This window comes from Seriola dumerili, unplaced genomic scaffold, assembly GCF_002260705.1.
Source record: "Seriola dumerili isolate Sdu_G_001 unplaced genomic scaffold, Sdu_1.0 BDQW01000138.1, whole genome shotgun sequence".
Lineage (NCBI taxonomy): Eukaryota > Metazoa > Chordata > Actinopteri > Carangiformes > Carangidae > Seriola > Seriola dumerili.
This window is the reverse complement of record NW_019174393.1, coordinates 4,500,537-4,517,903: the sequence shown is the minus strand read 5'-3', so window position 1 is coordinate 4,517,903 and position 17,367 is coordinate 4,500,537. Positions and strand designations below refer to the sequence as shown.

At 43.1% G+C, this 17,367-nt stretch overlaps 1 protein-coding gene across 1 annotated transcript in view; it reads left to right on the top strand.

The window, feature by feature from the left end:
* The first annotated feature begins 616 nt into the window (after positions 1-616).
* chrm2 (cholinergic receptor muscarinic 2) overlaps positions 617-17,367 on the top strand; it is a 69,277-nt gene continuing 52,526 nt past the window's right edge. The window contains exon 1 of the mRNA XM_022749257.1: positions 617-659. The gene's annotated coding sequence lies outside the window, so the exon portion shown is untranslated. The remainder of the gene's footprint in view (positions 660-17,367) is intronic.

Below are 17,367 nucleotides of genomic sequence, written 5' to 3'. Positions count from 1 at the left end.
TCTCCTCGGTGCTGAAACCGGAAAAGTCTGCGTAAAACTGCGCAAATTCCTGCCGCACCAGCCCCCCCCCTCCCCCCGAATGGAAACACACAAATTACGCGGGCAAAACATAAAAAATAAAAAATGACTTTCTCTACTAACAAGTGAAAGAAAATGAATGATCCAACTTGAGTCCAACACGTGAAATAAATTTGAAACTGTGCGCCTGAACCAAATCCTAACAAGCTAAATGAACCGATTTTCTTTGAAGACTGCTGCTAGATGTCTGATCCTGTCGGTGTGAGGTTTAATTGGTGTATTGACGGATTATATCTTTATTTTATTTTATTTTAAAATCACGTGTTGCTGCACTTGTGGCGGTAAACGCTGGAGCTGGTTTCCCCAAATCTAAAAAGGCAAATAACGACTGTCATTATCGTCAAAGAAAGAAGTGCCAGCCTACTTCTTATTGCTCTCTTTCTCTCTCTCTCTCTCTCTCACCCCCCCCCCCCCCCCCCCCCCCCCCCCCCCCCCACTCCACTACCTCCCCACTTTTCCCTCGCTCAGCCGATGCGCTCTCCGTCTCCAAAGCCTGTCTCCAGAAGCATGTCCTCAGACATGCAGCCACGGTGCGATGAAGCGGACCAAGAGACGCCACCAGCATGACAGCATGAAAGCAGGTAAGTGCGCGCACACATGAATCTCATGAACATATGAAATGTTTTCGCTGTTTCCTCTGATAAACCCAAAAAAAAAAAGAAGAAGAAAAGAGTCGATATTTCTGCAGCAGGTTTTACCTGGAGCTCTCTGGCCGGGAGATGTAGAGCGCTCGTTCACCGCAGCTTTTCATTGAGATGTCTCGGTGCTGGTTGCTGCCAGGGATCGAACTTGAGACTCCTCATATACGGGACTCTCCCTCTATAATTGTTGCTCCACACCTGTTATGATCCTCCAGTGCGTAAAAAGCCAAAACATCTTTTTCTTTTTTTTTCTCTTTTTTTATTTGCTGATTTAAAAAAAGAAAAGTATCTAACTTTTTTTTTTTTTTTACACAAAAAAAAAAACTAATTCCTGGGTGACTGCAGTAAAAAAAAAAAAAAAAGAAAAAGATGCTTGGTATATCGTGTAGAAAACGGGGCTGCCAATATCTACCGGAGGGGGAAGCGTTGAATGATGAGCACAAGGACAACGAAATGTTTTACGCTTGATCCACAGCTGCTTGTGCCATATGGCGCATCGTAGACGCAGAGGGAGGAGGACCGAACTTTATTTCATGTACTTTGTCCTGAGCGAACCGCAGCTGATTTTCTCTCAGTATGAAATAGAATATATTGCTGTCTTCATTTTTCAGCCGAATACATCCATTCACCCAGGAGGCTGCGCGCTGTCTTGTCATATATCCGGTGCAATAAGCGCTGGTTAACCCTCCCTTCTCTGCATTTAAGCGTCGTTTAAATAACTGTGTTTGGTTTTTTAAATGCGAGATAAATGCGAAAGGGTTTATTGGTCATTTTTTTGCCCTCGTGCCACTCCGATGCGCATTGGATAAACGCGTCCTCCTCATCGGTACATTCTTGCCCTCATATAACAGCTGGTTGAGTTTCTCAGTGTCTAACACCAGAAAGCGAAACACTACAGAATCAAACGTCCTGATCTGTGTTGAACCCCCCACCCACCCCTCCTCTTTCACGTCTAATGGTGCATTTTGGCGGCAGAGACGCAGATCTGTGTGAGTCTATATTTGCCCAGAGGCAGTTTCCTCTCTTGTCTCCTCAATTCGATCAACCTCGCTCGATTTCAGCACAGGAGGTTGCAGACAATGCAGAGAGAGGGAGGGAGAGAGAGAGAGAGAGAGAGAGAGAGAGAGAGAGAGAGAGAGAGAGAGAGAGATAGAGAGAGAGAGAGAAAGAAAGAGAAATATACACGTTCAATGCTGCAGTGTGATTCCTGTGTGTTCATGTCAACAAAACGACAACAAAGCGTTGTAATCATATAGGCTAAACACTGAGCTCTACAAACCTCTTTAAGAATGAGAGGTGATGTCGCTCCGCTGCCACGAGCTCGTGTACGTGCGTAAAAGCGCAACGGAAGAAGCGGATCAGACTTGAGACGGCAGGTTTGTGTCGGACTGGTGTGGCTGTTATAGTTGAGATGTTTTTTACGCACAGAGTGGATCTCTCTCTCTCTTTCTCTCTCTCCCGAATCTCGCTTTTTGGATGACGTGCAGTGGTTTTGTTGCGCACAAATCCACCGGAGGAGTCGATATCCAGAGGTAAAGCTGCTGTTTTATCGAGCTTTTACGACACAGTTGGAGGCTATTTCTCCCGTTTTCTTACAATCAGGTTTACGGTTATAGTTATAACAGTTTATTCAGATTCGGATGGAAACCGGAGCCAAAAAACAAAAAACAAACAAAAAAACGCAGATGTCTGTTCCTCCTTTCACTTGGCAGGATAAATCAGTGCAGGGGAACTGATAACTGGATACAGCTTCTAGTTTTGGATCATTTCAGTGGTTTGTTTTTCTGGTCAAACTAAAAACGAAAAAACTGAGGCTCAAACGCTGCTTCTAAATATGAAAAAAAAAAAAAAAAGATTCTTGCTGTTATTTCTGCACTGGGAGAAAGAAGTCTGTGAGGACTTCACTTCATGATAACACAGTGTATTTAGGTTGTGATTATTAGCTGCTGGGGTCCTGAATAAATACTGCAAATGGAGTTCACCTGTGGCACCAACATCTGCGCAGAGACTTGTAGTCATTTGACATATGTTGTTGTGGCAGTGTGTGAATGAGAGCTGTGGCTCGACCTTGATTAAGTCGCTGGCAGTAATTGGTTTTGTTTTGAGGAGAGTCTAATGTCGCCTTTTGTGGCTGTTATTGTGACGGTGTGTTCCCACAGGTGTGTGTAGGTCGATGCTGGTTTTTGTTCTTGCACATTCAGGCAGAGCTCCAGCTTGGAATTTGATCTGGTGTGTTGCCAAAAAGAGGAGGAGGAGGGGGGAGGGGGTTTTGCATTTTGCTACTGTCTGGAATCCATTAGAAAGTTTCAGTTTATTGAAATAGCGCTGCAGGGGAGCAGGTGAACACTTACAGCTGATCCAAAAAAGATAACCTGTAACAAACAATTTACACTTTTTGTGCTTTTTCTTGGAAATGTGCATTTTTCTTTGGTGGGCACTTCATCATGACTGGGTCCTTCACCTGCTCCCAACACTTGAACCAAAGGCGTTACAGAAGAACCATTTGTTTGCCTGTAGATAAAGATTTTTGAAAACCTATTATGTTCCCACAGAAAACACAATTTGCACGGCCTCAAAAAAAAACCTTCAGGTTTCATAAATCACCCTACACAATCAACACAACCTCTTAAACCACAGCCAGAGATGGAAGAACCACTTCGGACTAACGGTTAATAGTTCCATTTAGCGAGCAGAAGACGCTCTGGAGTCATATTTGTATTGAATAATCACATTTTGATCCTGTTTTATTGCAGAAAATGTGATTATCAAGTGCAGCTGAGAACACAGTCCATTTTATTTTAATATGGCAACGTGCTAACAACTTTAACAGTGGTTATTTCACTGTACTGATCATGTCTTTTAACACGTATTTTTAATTTACTTTGGCTAAATGTCCTTCATGTTATTACAAGGGCTTAGGCACATTTGTGAGAGCGCTTTAATGCCTTTTTTACATCGAGAGAAAACATCAAGACCTTAAAGAGAGCTGATACAAGTGGGCTCTTTATAAAAATCGCCATATTTTGTATATGAATAATGTGGTTCCACCTGTCCTGGCCCTGCTATTTTTTTTTCGGTGCAAGTTTCCAGAAGTGTCTTGCGACTTGTTGCTGCTCATTTCCCGTCATCGTCCTGTTTGACATCCTGATGTTGATGGATGAGGTTTGGATGCACCGTGACTGAACAGTTACTCCACAGCAGGGGGGGGTTCTATTTCTGCCAGCCCACTGAGGTTTGCCAAGGTCAGAGGCGTGGCTTTGTTTCTTTTACACCTCCTTCCCCTAACTATTGATATTACATTAGAGATGCAGATATTATACTGTGTGCATAATGTTCACGGGGGGGGGGGTCAATGTGCGCGAGTGTGATAGCAGATCATGGCATGCATCGATTTGTATGTTCTGTGTGGCCAGCAATTATGCAGGAATATTGCCTATTGGCATGTTGGTTAATGCAGATGGGAGTAAAATTACATGCTGGGGGGTGGGGTGGGGTGGGGGGGTTGGTTCATAGAGTATCTGAATGAGTCGATAGTATTTTCACAAGATCACAAATTCTTGCAGATGAAGCATCTAAAAGTGATGCTTGTTGCCCCCTGTGGTGAAAACGTGACATGGACAGGTGCGCACACACACACACACACACACACACACACACGTACATACAACAAAATGAATGACTCTTTACCTGGTCACACTCACATGGAGGACAGAGAGAGGAGGAGACTCGTGCCAATGCTGCTACCTACTTGCTAAAGCTGTGTTTCTGGCAGAGGTGGTAACCGTGTTATAGAGGCGACGTTGCTAAAGTTAAATTTAGCTGGTGGGGTGCCTCATTCCATGGACATAAGCTCCTCGGTTGTAGAGCGGCTGCACAGTGCACATTAGTGAATCTGTGTAGCTGGCACACACAGAAAGGAATGTCTAATTATCACGCTTTCAACCGCAGAAGGCTCCTATATTTGCACTGAGCTCCTGCTCTAATCGCTTTCTTTTCCTATCATTACACACTTATTTATTTTTTATTTTTTTATTTTTTTACGCAATTAAAATGTTTGTTTTTCTTCTTCCCTCCGTACGGATGAGCCAGGAAGTCCATGCAGTGTCGGCTGGGCGTTGAAGAGAAGGTCTAATTGAGCAGGGACCGAAGAATGGGTTCGGCTAATGTGTGGAAATTTGGTGGAAGAGATAAAAAGGGATTCTGTGAAGGGGCTTTTACATAACAGTGAACATGTCGTGTACAAGTGTGTGTGTGTGCGTATGTGAGGATGAAGGTTGTGCCAGTGAAAAGGAGACTGGATGAGGATGTATTTGACTCATGCATTTATCTAAATATGGTTTTATAAGCTTAAACGTCCGTGTTTCCCGCACAGATTTCCATGTGCTGATACTGAATCTTCAGCTACAAATGGCTGGTGTTCACTTCAGCGGTGCTCCTTATCAGATGCTGAGTGATTGCAGAGCTTTACAATATGAAGTGCCACCAAACCGCGGCACGAAGTGGCATTGATTGGAAAGGATGGAGAGGAGGGAGATTCCTCCTTAAGGTCATTATCTAGCAGAGAGAGTTGGACGAAACAAACCAGAGTAATTGCATTTATAACAAAAGACTCGGGATCAATGGAGTAAGCTCTACTTACAGCATTGTGTCAGCATATTTCATCAACATACAAATGGATTCAGTGACCCTGTAATTGCTCATAAAAATCTACTCTATGAAATCAGTTCAGCATCTCCCTGAAGTATGAAGTCTGTGTGGACCCACATTTCCTGTGATTCAGAAAGTGAATCATGATTCATGCAGCAACACATTTGAGGGATTTGACACGCAGACAACATGAAAGAGACTTGTTTCACTCTAGTGCGGCATCGAGCTATGATTTACTGTCAGTCTGTGTATCAGAAACTAAGTTAATACAGATTATTTTGTTATTATTATTCCTGGTAAAGGCAGCGGTGGCAGGCACAATATGCAAAACAGGAGTCACATTATTTTAATCCTGGATTAACAGACTGTTTGGCCACTTGGGGGCAGCAGAAACGAGCTGTAAACACAATATTGACCCATTTTCACCCTTTAAACTTTTTAGCAAACAGTCGCCAATTTAGCTTACACACCCAACACATGTGGAGCAACATTAGCATTCATACAGAGTTGTGTTTCTGGCTGCCTGATGAATGCAAGTACAGCATTCATCCTCTTACAAGCTCTGTTTTAGTCTTTTTTAACTTCATGTCTGATTCTATAGCTGCTAAATGCTCTGCTATGTTTGCTAGCTAGCTGCTAGCTTTGTCTGTTTGCTGTTTGGTGCTGGGCAGGTAGCAGGTAGCATATGGCTGCCTACTGCCCTACCCTGACCCTAACCCTAAACCCTAACCCTAAACCCAAAATGAAAGCAGTAAGACTGAAACAAAACAGTAAAGTTATGGGCTGTAAAAACCATAAGCATGTCATGTGATCCTATGGCTTTTTACAGGTAGAGGTACCAGGTACCGGCACCAGTTTAAACTGTTTAGATTTCCGGAGTAGGACATTTTTTAAGAGCTTGTCAGCATTTTCAGGCAGTTGTTGAGACATCTGATAGTTCAGAGTATTAATAGCTAGCTGGATAGAACTATACCCTGTTAGCAAATAAACAGCACTGTTTGGAAGCTGTAACTCATCAGATTTAGTTGATACTGCGCCCAAGTTTTAGCTTCAAGATGCATATTGTCACATTTTTGTGTTGTGATATATTGTGCAATGCTGTATCATTACAGCTCTTGTATATACCTGTTTGTTTCAACAGGAGTGCCATCAGCAGTTAGAGCAGAAACACAAGATTAGATAACTGTATAAATAATTGCACTGTAGCCTGAATATGGCTTGCAGCAGGATTAATGTCACTAAAATCTGGAGATGACTCTTCAGGTGGGGTAAGTACCCCTGCTTTTAACCAAAACAGGTTGCCATGGTGATACTGAATTAGGATTTGTTCATATGTTTGTGAATAGCAAAGAAGAGTGACATCTCAGTCAGTCAGCCCTCAAAACACTGTGTAAAGTTATTATATGAATAACAAAACAATGTTTTCCCTTCAGTCGCGCTCACTTTACATCGTCCTTGACAGTACAACTTTACAATATCAGATAGTCCTTTCACCCCGGCATTGTTTGTCTCCATTTTACACCAGCATAATAGACCCGTATCAGTCACTGTGGAAAATCTGAACAGCAGTTGCGTTGCGACAGCAGCAGCGGCAGCAGTTGTAGTACAACCCTCAGAAATCTCTGGAGATCCCTTTGAATGTGCTCTGCTTCCAAAAGCCTCAGGTGTTCCTCAGTCTTGCCGCTCATCCAGCAATAATGTCGAGCGGCCATTCCCTGCTCTTAATTACTCTAAGCCTCAGCACCAGATAATTCCAGCCAGCTACTTCAAACTCTAGCTCTGCCTTTATCATCGGCTCCATAAAACATTCATTGTGCCTGTCTGCTCTCATTGGACCTTGGCAGGGAGGGGTTACTGTAATTGCCAGCAGTCCTAATTCCTCTATGATGAGAGATTGTAAAACAGGAGACAAAAAAGAAAGAAAAAGGTTGAATCAAGCTTCCCCTCTTACCTATAGCGTACACATTCACACAAAGAGAAAGGCAAACAGTTTGAAGAGAGTTTGGTGATGTGGACAAAAAGGGAGAAAGAAAGTAGGAATGAGTCCAGACAGTGATTACTTTTCTAATTTTTTGTGCTGCAACTTTAGCTCAGGCTGGTGTCACAAGTTCTTGTAAACGGCGCCGACATGACAGGCCGCCTTAATGTCTCACTGTGCCGCTGCAGATGCTGCTTGTGTGGTGTTTTGTTTTTTTTTTGAAGTAGCCCTGTGTGACTTTTTCTTCTTGTGGGCCAGGAGCTCTAACAAGCAATTAGCCAACAGGAAGAGCGCTTGGTATTTCAGGGGACGAAATCCAACCTTACAAAGTCAAACACTGCTCTCTCTCTCTTTTTTTTTCTTTTGACAGGACCGTTTGCTTGTTCCGGGAAACAAAAGCTACAGCAGATAGAAAAGTAACTTAAAATCATTTAGACAGATAAAGAAGGCAGAGGGGGAACATCTGACTGAGCTTTTTTTTTTTTCCCAATAATGACCAAAACCTCAACATGGCAAGACTATCTATTGAATATACCTTAGTTTTGTTGATTTCACACAGATTACACTACAGTGTGTGCAATGCATTAGAAGTAGCCGAGCGTTAATCCATCTACTTTTAAGTGCAAGTCAATGAGCAGCTGGCAGCTGACTTCTATTTGAATGGGCAATAAAAGTCAAACTGTACTCCTGCAGGTATTGCTGTCCTAATTACAGACCTGCCTGAAGCTGATAAACAGGAATGATTGCCAGATGGAGGCACCTTGTGCTTAATGCCAATAATGAATCACTGCTAATGCAAACTCTTGCTCTCTGAGCTGACCGGTGAAAGAGCAGTGCGTATCAAGATGGTCAGCATTAGACGAAACATCAGCCACATGTTTTAGCATCTGTTGTGACCAAAATCGGCAACTAGCAGACGTACCAGAACGGTTAGCGTAGTTAGCATCTTTTATTCGTTTATGTTGTTGTTAGCTCGTAACTGGCAGTGGCTGACACAGTGTTAGTGGTTGTGCCCATGCAAACTCTCACTCTGTACTGACAAAGTTTCAGGATTATTTAGCCCCGCCCCCTGTCCCCACAAGTTGACGGGATTGGTTCCTTATGTTATATATGCCATGAAACCCTGGCTGTCTGAATCTGTTTTCATGAGAATGTCATTGGTTCTCTGCAGTTCCAAGCTGGAAATACTCATGGCGCTGACTGCTTATATTGCTCATGATATTGTGTCATATATAAAAAACCATATGGACATGTTAACAAGGTTAAAAACTTGATTTTAATCGGAGGGGGTCTTTAAGGTCTGCCTTCCATTAGCTGAAGCCTGGAGGTATAACTGTTGCTATGAAGAAAATATGCTTTGTAACATCCTTTTTACAAACGTGAAAGATATGCTAAAGTTCCGACTTAGCCTCAGGGCTGCAAATGATTATCACTGACTCATGCTTTGCAAATGTCCCTAAACAAACCTTTGAATTGTGCGCTTTAAATCCCATTCATCAGTCAGGTTTGAGATACTCTCAAAGAAGATACATCTGTGCTTAATACATCTGTACTTACAAGCTTAATCATTATTCTGTGTAAGGAAAGCCCAGGGACACATTTTGCTAAGAATTTGAGAGATTTACTCCTCTGTGACCAGCACAAGTTCATTAACCCGAAGCCACCAGTAAAAATGAAACGGCACATTCACCCTCCGTTTATTTTTGCAATGAAAGATATCTCTCCATGGGGCATTGACGAGGAATTTAATTCCTCTCCATTCCAGTGAAAGGAATGCCATTTTAAAAAGCACAAGAACTCCGACTTTCCTTTCTGCCAGAGTCTTGATAATCACTAATTTAAGAAAACATTTTGCTGAAGAAGTTTTTCTCTAAAGGTTCAGAAAATGTCTTCTATGCAACAGGAGAAAAAAAAACAAACAAAAAAAAAGGTCGAGGCAGTCTACAGACTGTGTATGAAACAGCTTCCCTCTTCACATTCCCGGTGAGAAAAAAAGGCCATGTGTGAAATCAAGGCTGAATTAGAGCTGCTTCTGAGACAGATGGCTTGACACGAAGCTCAATACTGTGTACACACTCAACAGATAAACACTGGTCCCGACCCTGGATATTGTGGATCAAATAAAAAAAAAAAAAAGAAGGTACAAATCATCCTCTCCACGCCTGGAGAGCAACTAAAGCACCGAGCTGAGGCGGTGAGGTTGTGAGGTTGTGGGAGAGAGCGGTGGCTGCTATGCATCCCATCCTGAGCCGATATTATTAAGCCCAGTGACAATCATTGTCTGTTATTGTTATTGGATCCTGTGTCAGCTCTCAGTTTGTTCCTGCGCTTTTGCAAGTGAAGCCCTGTTTATTGCCTCAGGTGTAAATCGGGTTCATCCTGTGTTTCTTTTAATGCCCCGAGGCCTTATAAACTGTAGTTTTCTTTTATGTGGTCAGCTGCCTCCGATTTATAGACTCTGTCCACACTGTCTTTTTAAAAGTAAACGTGGGACAGAGCCCAGATAATGGTTGTAAATACCACTGTCTCGTTTGATGGCATTTGGTGGATGTCTGCCCCCCCCCCCCTTCCTCAGAAAAGACAACTGTCCTGTTTTTTGTGGCGCCTTGGGGGACGGCAGAGGAAATCACTGGAGTATACAGAGTTACAGAATTATTCCAAGTTGCACAGGAAACGGGGTCATGAAATACTTCCACAGGATAAACATGACCGGGTTATTTAAAGAGACAAAACATAGCCTGAGATTACATGTACATTTGATAAGTGCAGCGTGACTGAGTCGTCTGAGACCTGGACGTCTCGCTTCCTCCCCTCAGGCCTCACTATGAGACGCCAGTGGACATTGTACTTCATCCAAAGCTTTGTACAGACCCATGGTTTGGTTTGACATTCTGAAAAGAAGATCCCTGAAGGTCGGTGTAACTCGTTTCCAGGTGAATGATTTGACATTTTGGAAGAAAATGCCAGCAAGAAGGAAATTGGGCACTTCTTAGGTTATCCGGGCTTGTGTGCATGAATACGTGTTTGTGGAACTTGTAGGGCTTCTTCTGCATTCTGCAGCAGGCACACGCTCGACTTCTGTAGATTTCCCAACCAGTTCTTTTTTTTTTTTTTTTTGAACCTCTCTGGCCCCCCGTTGAGCCGCCTCGCTGTGTCAGAGCGAGGAGCCCATTTGAAATGCTGTTATTTGACTTGACAGGAACAGGACTGCCGACAGAGTCCAGAGACTACACTGTGTCAGTGGAACACAAACAGACTGTGGGATAGATTCACTGTGTGAGGCACCCGCCGCCCCTGTGTTCACACTCTCTGATGGCCCTTTTTGACAGCCCTCTCACAAACAAAGGAGACAAAGCAGAGAAAAGACATGTCTGACCATATGAAACAACTTTGACATAGTGAAACAAGTTCTTATCCCGTGTCTCTTTGTATCACTTAGTTTATCAAATAGCATTTCTGAGTATTTACATTCAGTATGTAACCCCTCTTTTTGTCTCTTCTCATCTGCCCCCTCTGGTTGAAAGTTTAAAGTCTGTTTCACCCAGCGTCCTTAGTGGTGCGGTGATGTCACACCGTACCGACACACCCTGGAGTACACTTCTCCATCACTGCTTCAAGGTGAGAAGTTGAACCTCTTTCAGCTCACGTTCAGCTGACACGTACATATATATATCCAATCAAACAAGGTTTGGGCCAACAAGATAACTGCACCGGACTTTGTTAGCTCTTAGGTTATCGTAGCTAGCTGAGGGATAACATGGGTCGAAGGCGTGCGTCAGAGACTCTAGCTCGCCAAGACACGCCCAGTTTTGAGTGATCAAAATTATACCCTGCCTCCATATGCAACTGGAAATATGCCACAAAGCTAAAGATGCTACATCACATTACAGAACCTAAAGACACATTAACTGCCATTTCACTTTGCCGTTCAAAAAAACACTTTTCAACTGGACGATCTGAAAGCTCAAACAGGGACCGTTGCTACGTCTCCACAGCTGCCTCTGCTTTGTTTGTCAGTCAGGAGAGGAGTACAAGAGACAAGGTCGTCCCACTTCTCTCCAATTTTACACAGTTTTCCAGTCCAATCAATACTGCCCAACATGGCAACTAAATCAGAGCGGTCTCATTCCCCAGTCGCCTGATAATTGGAAGCTGTTAGCATGGAAGACGGGACAGGAGTGTCGATTGGTTCGGCTTCTTGCTTTTGTTGGAATGAGACCGAGGCTGATTTGCTTTGTGCTAAAAGCTCAAACTCAAGTGCTGAATGTTTTAAGTGAAAGTGGCACTTTGTCATTGTCCATTTTTGTTAGTCACAGACGTTAAAAAGCCTCGAATATTTACTTGGGAGGAAAAAAAAAAAATTCCAGGAAGTTGTAGGAACTTAACACTTCAATGCTTCTAGAGTTTACCGAGTTGCCAAACTACTTAGCCAAGACGCATAAATTAAGAAAGTTTTAGTAAAAGAAAATGGTTTAAAGTGAACTGACAAATGTTTAAATGTTTTTAATTGATTAGAAATAACAAAAGATATAAATGGAAATGGCCTGGGTCACTTTAAACAGGTCTCTGTTGCAGATAACTTCCTGTATTGCTGGCATTGTCTCTGACTTTTCATACATACTCTTCAAACTGTGAGCCTCGCTGAGTCCTCTTTATTGGTTAGTTCTCGGATCCTAATGAGACTCGTACAGTAATTAGTGCTTTATTAAAAAGGCAGGTGAACTGGAAAGGTCAACCAGTTTGCACAGCACAGACAGTGACAACATTCATTATAAGAGCATTTCTACAGGTGCCTAATCAGAGTGATTGAAGGCTAGTCCGTTTTCAATCTGATCCAATTAATATCCAATAAAGATACAAATAAAGGTCACATAAGATAAAAAATACAATTTTTTAGAGAAAATGCTAAAAATGTTTGACATTGTACTGATCAATTATGAATAATTCCTGTTGTTTCCAACTGTAGGTTTTGCATTTAAAGCCAGAAATAGACTAAAATTAGAGAAAAAGAAAAACTTTAATACAATATAAAAGTGATGTTGACCTCGATATTTCATTCCAGTGCAGGACTTCAACACTTTAAAGCCCCTCATTAGTTTTTCGTCTCAGTCAAGTGAAGCAAGAAAGTTTTATGCCCTCAGAAAAACTTCCTTATTAGGAAATACACTTACCTCCGTAGATAAATGAACACAAACCTTGTATCGGCGTGATCCTATCTTTAAATTACACTTCTATGTGCGTGGGCGAGCGAGCGTGTCTCCGGCGTAATTACGGCCTCGTTGAACGACCTCTGGCTCAGAAGTGACTGGAAGTTGAGCGCAAAATGTGGATATGGAGAGAGCCCGGCTGAATCATCTTGTCCTTGAGGTCGCTTAACTTTCTCTCTGCGATACTAGAGATGCACAGAGAGAGAGAGAGAGAGAGAGAGAGAGAGAGCACAGTGCCTCACTTTTGAGAGCTGTAAACTGTGAAAACTGCTCACCGAACAAACATAAAAATTTCCTCGGCCTCCGCGTACGGCCCTGTCGTGGTCGTACATGTTAATTGCTCTGGGTCATTAGCTACCCAGGTCTACCCCCAGGTCCGATTTGATATGTTTTCTGCTTCACAGATCAAGACATTTGCTCCCTAGAGAGAGGCGCCATCATACAAGTTAAATGATGATAATGATTCCTGCAGCCCAACAGATTCATTATGGCGACCATCTTGTCAGGTATCACATTCCTGGAATTAATCCAAAGGGAGCTAAATCCCCATTCCTCCTCCTGGAGTTAATTGCAAATCACGGTGTCACTTTTCATGGTGCCGCGACCGTCCCTTGAGTGCAGCTCGTCCAATTATCTGTTGGCTGGTGATTTATTTGGTCACTTCTTTTCTCCTTCCGTCCTCGCACCAGCATCCCTCATTCACACTCCCCGGTCTCCCTCTCCCCCACTTCATCACTCTGCTTATCCTATATCCTTGCACCTCTCATCTTTCCACCCCCCCAACACCTCTCCGTGTTAGGGCTCTTTCTCCAGAGCAGTAATGGTCTTGGTTCAACCTGCTGGGGCTCAATAATGAAGCTGCTGCCCTAGAAAAGCCATGTTAATGTTGACTCTGGGATCAGATTCTGTTCCAAGACACACAGCAGTGACAAATGAATGTGCCAGTTTGAGCCAACCGAGCTCAATAAACAGCACATATAGACCCCGTGGCTTTGACATAGAACTGGGAGCTGAGAAGCTTTGCGGACAGATTATGGAGAAAATAGAAATTCAAATTCGCTCATCGGGGGACGTTCAAATGAGCTGTTCACATGTACTCGTTGCAAAAGAACTAACCAGTATAAGCATTTTGGGGCATGTCCAAGTGCGGGAGTGCGACGTGTTAATAAACAGGAGAGTAGAACTGTGGCTCCCTTAAGTATTGGCTCATCCATCTGGTTGTCGACAACATTGACAAGCTGTCTGCCTACTCCTGCTCTGCCACTCTGACCTCCCTTAACCTCCTCGGTCTCAGTCTGACAGGCAAGAGATGTGCTCGGGTTTCGCTGAGAGGTGCGCACATCCGTCCGTCTGCCATTGTGCTAAGCCGCATTTACATCTGAGGATCGCTGTGCCAGTGACCCCCGGCTGACGTACACGGGCAAGACCGGAGAGGAGTTTCCTCTGGTCTGCCATCTCCACGTTTCTCCTGTCAGTCTCTTGTCTGTCTGGAGCCCGTAGAGCAGCCATGCGTGCCCTTCCCTCCATCACAAAGATGGTCTCCGTCTGCCGTGCCCACTCGTGCTCCTGTAGCGTGATGTGTAATCCATTTAATCCACCTGAAAACTATATTAGATCTGTTTGAAGTGTTTCTCCTAAGGCAAACCCTGATGTGAAGCCCCGCTGGGATGCTTGTATGTTAAAAAATAAAGCCTGGCTCGTCTGCTTATAGCTCTGATAAAAGAATCCAATTTACACAAGCAACTCCAAACACATGCACGTCCAGTATTCCTCAGTAGCTTTATGACTTCGGGTATGGAGGCTTAAACCAACTGCACCTGACATATTGAAATCTGGATTCTCTAAGGTCCTTTAACTGGCTGTACTATGGACGTCTCACAGGACTCGGCTTGATGCTTTATCATTTACTGGTGGCTGAAAATCATCTGTCTGGACAACAGGTTGGAGGCTGGGTGAAGCAAAGGTGTAGGAAAGGATTTACTCGTTAAAATCTACTTTCAGTGTAAATCTTTAATGAAGCAGTTGTTTAAATCACTGATAAGTCGCACTGAATACTGGTTTCATGTCGACAAATTTTACCACAGACCAAGAGCAAAGAAGAGCGAAAAAAAACTACCCAGGAGCCCTTTGACAACAGTAATTTGGAGCGCTGCTTGTTAACGCAAATAGTGTTAATGTCTAGTTTCACAAATGATGAATTCCCACAAATTGCAGATACATTTGTGAATCCTACAGGGCTCTCGCATGCTCATGCAAATATGCTGTTTGTTTTCCCTCAGTGAAAATGTGCAAAAATGTCTAAATGAGCAAGGGGAAAATGACCTCATGTTGCAAATTGCAGCTTGCATGTTGCAAATTAAATGATATGCATCCAAGATTAGTTGACACCATCTGGGGCTTTTTTTTTCTCCCCCAATTGATCATACAGGGTATTTTGGTTTCTCCTTAGAGCTTTTTGCCTCTTTCAGCCCATTTGCCAAAGTTGAGAAATAGACATGGTGTGTGCAGTTTGATAACTTCTGAGCATGGTGTTTTGGTGGGTATTGAAATTTTAAAAAAGGTCCCATATTAAGTGAGACTTTCGTGTCTTTTCTGATTATTAAGCAGGTCTTAGTTCTATATTAATACTGTGAAAGTATCAGAGCGCTCAGTCCACAGAGAAATGCACACAGCCTGTATTCAGAAACTGAGCCTTAAAACCAGCCGTCAGTACTCCTGTAACTTTGTGATGTCACAACAAAGCAGTCATCACCCTCAGTCATGGCCCAAGCCCCGTCCACCTGGACCCACCATACAACCTTGCAGGATTTAGTTTCTCTGAGTGTTTACCTGAAATCTACTTTATTTTAATTCAATCACTCAGAAAACAGTCAGCCAATCAGAAAAGTGGCTCTGAGCCTCCTCTCTTCTGATTGGCTCACTGACCTGTTGTTATTAGAGCTCCAGAGAGAAGCCTGAGAGAGGAAATGTTAAACCACATTGAGATGGTCTTTTGGTGCTTAAAACCACAAATATATCTTCTTATGCTTATCAAAACTTCAAAATAAAACACCGGAAAAGTGTAAAATTAAGACACCCTGTTGATACTTCATGTAATTATCCCACTAAAGACGTCTGCTGTAGAAATGTTTAATTCTCTGCATCTTTTATTCAGTGGTAAAACTGCAAAGCAGCTGGAGAAATTAGGTGAAACATCTGGCTTCTGTTTCACAAATGATTGTTGCTCACAAATTGCAGATGAATGCATGCGCTCATGCATGGGTCGCATTTGTAGCGATTGTTTTGATTAGATAACTACAGAGAAGGGAAATCGTCTCATGTTGCAGCTCGCAGCTTGTGAGCTGCAGATTTGGCGGAGAAGCTCAGAGCAAAGGCTTTTTATGATGAGTGCATTCATGCTGTGCTTGGATTGTGATGTTTCCAATGCACTGAAGCACCGTTAAAAAATTCTCACTTACCAAATGTGAAATGTAAAAATTACAAAAAAATCGCCAATCTTGCATTGAGCAGAGGCTGTTCAGTGTTCCCGCACAAAATGACACCAGGCATCCATCTTGGATGGAAAGAGGAGCTGATTTTGTTCTGCTCTCTTGACACTAGTGTGTTTTGTTTGGTTTTTTTCTTTTTTTGTTTGTAGCAGTTGCAGGGCAACGGCACATGAAACTCAAGATATGGAGGTGCCGCTCGTTCTCCGGCACTCACTGCTAGGAAAGCTGCATCCGTCATGCAAAGATCATCCCCACCCTGCCTCTTTGAAGTGATGGCTTGGATCTGGTGAGGCAACATGGCTTCATCCACACAATTTTCCATCCACAGAGAGACACCAGTGTGGAAAAAAAAAGGTTCTGCTGCCGTGGAGCCGCTTATTGAAAAAGGCATCAAACTCCCCTATGCGTGAGGGATGTGAAATGTTATGAGACCAGGTGTAACGCGGCCAAGTCAATCAATTTCCAATTAAGCCATGCTCCTCAGTCATCCATAATTCTTTTTAGCATGTAAGTGGCTTTTTAATCTTTTCATACAGGAGGTGTGCTTAACCCATGCACCCCTCTGTGAAAAATGTCAACGAGTGCAGGAGGAATTAATTAAAAGAGGCTGATGTGTCTGATGGATCACGGTGAAAAATTTTCCCGGTGAAAAATATAGTTCATTCATTTTAATTTAATCTATGTTTTCAAATCAGGATGGCATTTCCTTGACGCCCCAGCCCACTCATTTACAGTTCAGAGACTCAGGAGATTTATAGTGTCCTTTTACTTGGCCACATGAATAATTTATTAATCAGTCTCTCCAGCAAAACCCCAAGAATCTCCTACTGGTATCACACACTATTGTGTAGAGTTGTAAAACCAAATTGCTGTCTTAATATATTTGACTTTTATCTAAAAAGGTTTGTTTGAGTTCTTTTTTATTTTTACTTATTTATTGTTTGGACCGGACATGGCAGAGAGATAGCCGCAGATCGACAGTGAAGCATTACTTGACTCTAGGGAGATAAGGAGGCCTGGTTTTCAAAGTAAAGGCTGTCAGTTTGCCCAGTGCAGAAGAATGTGATTGAGCATGTCTGGTGACTGCTTACACAACGGTCTTTGCCCCCCCCCACTCCTCGATGTGGCAATTGATTAAGTTGTCCCGACTGGGGTTTTCATTGGCCCGTTGCCAATCCTGGGGGCCAAAATACACCTGCCTGCCCTGTCAGCCACTAAAGTTATGACATCATGAGGCCCCCTCGTAAGGCACCTCCATTGTTTTGAAATGAAGGCACATCAATTTCATGGGCTCCACTGCCCAGCAGATGATTTGTGAGTGCTATTAT